Raw genomic sequence first — 5,654 nt, forward strand, 5'->3', positions numbered from 1 at the left:
CACTCAAGCTGCTTTTTTGGTAGCTTAAGCAACCATCAACACGACCCGCCCCACAGTGACGTCTTTATGGCCAGGACATCTTCTCTGTGTGGTCAGCAAAAGCTGGCCTAGTATTAGGCCAGAATCCCCTGGGGCTAATAACTTAGCTTGCTGGGCAGGCAGAAAGTTCTTATTGCCATTGTTGATGTTGTTGTTGTTGCCGTTAGATTTGGCCAGTTGTTAGCAAGCTTTCAATATTTTCACACTTTTGTTTTAGTTGTAAGCTGTTGCTCTAATGGTTTTTCTCGCCCGTTTTCCAAGCAATTCCAATGCACAAAAATGCAATACAATATGCGTCTGTGTGTGTGCGTGTAAGTGTCAGTGTGTTGAAAGTAAATTGCCTTCGGGTGTGCGTAAGAAAAAAATAAAGGGCAATTGCAGTTACATCGAAGGCGTTGCCCAGGACAAAAACAAGGACAAAGCGCCTGCTGCTGCTACTTTTGCTCTGGGCACAAAATATTTCTTGTCCTTTGGGTTGCCTGCCTGGCTGCCTGCCTGCAAAATATATGTATAAATTGTCCTGTGGTTGTTGTTTTGCCCCGGAATTTATGTGGCCCAGCAGCACCAGCAGCAGGCGAAGGAATTTCGCTCAGCATTGGGTCACATATTGTTTTAAATGCAATCGTTTTAAGTTTTCATTTTTAGTCTAGTAGCAAAAGTTCTTCAGGCAGAACGAGTGTGATTGTGTGTGTGTGTGTGACTAGAGGTGTTAACAGCTCAGATTTTATTTACGCAATTTATCAAAATAATTACACTTAGTTAATATTGCAAGTGCTTTATTTTAAGCAAAGGAAATTGACTTTGGGTAAAAAATATAATTTTAAATCTTATTTTTTATCTTATTTATAAGCTTACGCTCAGACAAAACCAGTGAAGATGGCCCCTGCTAATAACTTCTAGGTTTAAATTTTTTCAAAATAGCTATTTTTAGCATTGAGACATTCTCTATTAAATTCACTAATTAGCAGACCTATAGCAGGGTTCAACGTCAGGAATCTTTCAGCAAGTTTGCATAAACTGAGTAAAAGTCTGAGACACAAAAGAAGATTTTAAAACACTCTTCAAAGTACTTTTCACATATGTAAAACCTAATGGGACTACTACCCATTCAGCTATGCATTGACTTTATTACTTCTAAAGCTTAATCTGCTCCAAATTTTGTTGACCTGTGTGATAAATATCAGACCTGTTTTATTTTCAATCCCTTTCATTAGCATATATGGGAAAATGAATTTTAATAACTCTTTGGAGAATTTCACAATTTAATGAAAATTATTTACAGTTATTATTCGCACTTTGGGCACAAAGGAAAATCAACAATGTAATAATTAGAATAAAGTTTTGTTATTATTTTTCTAATAATCTGTAAAATTGTTTTGTGTTGCATTTAAATTAATTTTCACGCGCTTCGGTAAAAGCGCTAAAATATTCATTGATAACAAAGCAAATACCATTTTTTTTTTTAATTTTTGTAAATTAAAAAAGAACTGAAAGTAAACAAAGCGAAATTTTTGGCATGCGAAACATTTCAATTTGCTGATCGAATATTTGTGAAATAATCTGTCTAAATAAAACATAGCCAAATATATATATATATATGTATGGATAATGAATTTGAAAAGAATTTATATGTCTATATAGAAAAAGTTATACATTTTATGTACTCTGATTCAGGCAAAGAGTTTGCCCTAATTAATGTCGTCGAGCATTTGGATAAACAATTTAACATAACCAATTGCAATTTCAATTGATTTATGTTAATTACTGTTAAACAAAATGCGCCTCGTTGATTACTAAATTGATTTTAAATGAAATGCAAATAGCAAGAGTCCCACACAAAAACGGAAAATAAAACTGAAGCTGTAAAACAGTAAACACGCCTCGTTAATGACAATCTATTCGACCCGCTGATTGACGTCAAACACCAGAAGCCAAATTGATAGATAAATATAGCGGGTTAAGCGAGTGAAAAACTGTGAAAGAAGCACGAAAAGAAGAAGTAGAAAAAGCCGGCGGCAGTGCGCACAGTGGACGGCATTGACAGGCGCTGGCTTCATGACATGATCGTTATTATCATTAACATTGCTCTTAGAACTTTTATTGTCATTATCCATAGAAGAATACTTATTTTGTTCTAATTATCATTAGCCATATTATTATCAATGCTTTAGATACCATTTTATTTTTATATTTTCATTATCATTGCTATGATAAATATTTGTATGATTAATATGATTAATATCATCGTCATTATTATTATTATTACTATAATCATTATATATTACTCTCATAATAACCCTTGTCAATCTTCCCATGACATTTCGGCTATGCATAGATGACTATGAGGATACCCTGTAGATCCAACGTAAGACAGCGACCTGTAGAAGGGGAGATGAGCTTAAAGAATGTGACTTCTATAAGCCATCTCAAAAGTATAATGCTCCACAGTACACTAAGCCTCATCTATGCGTAGAGCCCAAGGCTACAAAGAAACTCCCAAACATGGAGGAAACGCCACGAACAACCCTGCCTGAAGCTGACACACGATACATTCTGGCAGTGAGGCTGAGGAGCTTTTTCTAAGCCTTGCTATGCTATGAAGTTACCCTCTCTCAGGCTCAGCTCTAACTAGCGCTGCCTCAGTAAACTCTTTAACACAAAATTTGCGCAAAATTTCCACTGTTGGCTCGCCTAATTAATTCTCTACGTTTTTATTTGATTCTCTATATAAATTACACCTGATTATGCTGTTTGACCTGCAGCACACAAATCGATTAACAGAGCATTTTTTTGCTATATGCGCTTTGTTTATTTGCGCTCTGCTCAGTCTGTTTGCTGTTCAAATTATGTATAACACAAAGAAAAACTTCTCAGCTGAAATCGAAGTTTCTTGCAAGTTGTCAGCTCCTTGGAGAATTGTCGCATAGCTGTTCACACCTAATGACAGTTGATATTTGAATTTGTTGCTGTTTTAATACAATAATTCTCAATGCGCATTAATTTAATGAGTCGCACTGAAAGTTGCGAAAAAGCATTTGCGCCCACCACTGGGATTAGCTGAGAGTTAGAATTTAAAGAGCCCACGCGATACGCCACAGGAACACAACGACAGAAACGGCGACAGAGATAGAGATGGGGAGAGAGACAGACCTTTCTTATGTGGCTTATCAATTTCATGTTGTTGAGCAATTAAGGGCCTTTGAGTGCAGGCATTGCATATGGGTTCTGGGGGCTGCTACAGGGGGTGTCTATTGAGTTGTAGTCGCTGTCTCAGCTGTCACGAGCAAGCAAATGGGGTGCATGGGGGCTACGTCCAGCTGTGTGCAGAGGCCTATCGATGTCCTCGAGCACGCAACAACAACAACAACTTACAATTGACTTTGGCCAGCGATGCAGTCATGTGTGTGTGTGTGTGTGTGCGTGTGTCTTGGGCGCATGCCAACACACAAAACATGTCATAAATCCAAAGGCAGCATATAATTAATAAGGATTAATTGTGTACCAGAACTTGCGACGACGCTGCCATAGACCAAAATTTAATTAATTAATAGCACAACTTTGGGCGAGTATGCCGGAGTGTGTGACTGTAAGTGTGTCTATACTGAAATGAACGTTTGCAGGCAGCAAAGGAAATTCTGGTCAATCGATAAGCTTTCTGCAATTCGGTTGCATAGTTAATTTAAATCTTTGAATATTTTTCATGCTTGAATCGAATTCAAAATGATTTTAATGCTATATCAAATGTATATTTTAATAGTGTTTAAGCATTTCTGAGAAATATATAGTGCCCTAGTCACCAAATTAATGTAATCTTGAATGAAATTAGCTTTGGTTTTAGATTTTACTAAAAATTATGAACAAGGCAGACAACAGAACGTATGCTTTATTTAGCTTCTGTGTAAATTTAGGTTAATGTGAAAAACAATATTTTGTATATGAATTACACTTTGTAACAGAATCAACTTTTCCAAATAATGTCAAGCTTAAGCTTACCTAAGATTAATAATAGAAAATGGGAAACAGTGCGTATACTTAATATAATTATTTTAAATGGTTGAAACATTTTTCTGATAAATAATATAATAAATAAATCATAATTATTAAAATATTGAAATTAAATTAAATTAGATTATTTAAAGTTGCTATAAACGTGACTTTTATGGCAAATTATTGCTTGTAGAAATTAATTTATTTAAGTAACTCTTAAGTCTTTCATAAACGTTCGTTAAAGCTATAATCAAACGAGACATTTGGCAACACGAAAATTCTTCTGCTCCAACAAATTCGCGTAATTCGCTCGAGGGCCTAAGAACTTTTTCATTAGCTTTAGTTTGGCTTTCAGTTTCTTTCGCTTCGCTCTTTTTATCAACTCTTTTACACAGTTTCTTTTCGGTGCTTAACCCGCTCATTTATTCAGACATTTCTGCTGCTGCTCCTTTTACAGGTGCCAAAAAGGACAGCACTAAATTGGAAGATGGCAATTAATGCTACGCTCCTGCTGGCAACGTCCACGGCTATGCAAGGCGATTTCATTTAATTAGCAAATGTATTTAATTTTCGAGATTGACTAGTTGAACCCAGAAAATGTAATATACATATATATGTAACATGACATTTTTTATATATATTTATTGAAGTATTTATGGGAATTAATGTAATTCTTAAATTATAAAGTTAGATTCAATTCCATTAGGAAACATCCAAATATCTTAATTCGGCGAAAAGCTTTCTTCAAAAGCCTTTTAAAACACTCAAAGTCAGCCAAAAATTGTTTATATTAAGAATTAAATTATTTATAGTTATTATAATTCTAATATAAATATTGATATCGTATGCTCGCTCACACATTTTGAAATCAATATTCAGACGAGACCATTCCGCTAATTTTCATACCCTCAACACTTGAAAGCCATGGTAGATTTTACTTAAAATACATACGGGAATATATGTATATGTAAAAAGGATAAAAATATATACAAGTTTACATTTAAATAAATTTATTGTTGTTTGTGTCGAGGAAAAAACTACTTAGACTGAAAACCAACTTGAAATTTATTTTTAATATACAAATAATTAGTTTTATTTTCCATTTTATAGCTAAAGTTTTTTTTATAAAAATAACGGCTTACTATATAAAACAGTTTTGCAATTTATTAAGTAGTTTTATTATAGCAAAAAATGATACCAAAATGTATTATATAAAAAATGTGCGAAAAATGTTTTCATTTTTGAATAAAGTTGCAGAGAAATGTTGAAATTTCCAATCGATTTATTATTATATCACCTGTGTTTAACATCAATGAATATTATTTATGATATTTATTTTGTAGGTAGAGCTGATTAATTTACCAAAGAATTTTTCATATTTTTTATTTTTTTTTTGTGTGCAATTAAGGTTAAAGAATTGAGTTTAAATGCGGGTCAGCATTTTGTGGTATCAATCGAATGAATGGCAATTATTATCCATATATATTTACATATTCTAACAATAGTTTTCACACACACACACACATATATATATATATATATATATAGAGCAATAAATTTTTAGGGCAAAAGCAATTTGGTATTTATCTGTGTGTTTTCATACTTTATGCTTGAATGATTTTTCATTT

The sequence above is a fragment of the Drosophila hydei genome, unplaced genomic scaffold, assembly GCF_003285905.1.
Source record: "Drosophila hydei strain 15085-1641.00,03,60 unplaced genomic scaffold, DhydRS2 tig00008116-arrow-pilon, whole genome shotgun sequence".
In the NCBI taxonomy this organism is placed as follows: Eukaryota; Metazoa; Arthropoda; class Insecta; order Diptera; family Drosophilidae; genus Drosophila; species Drosophila hydei.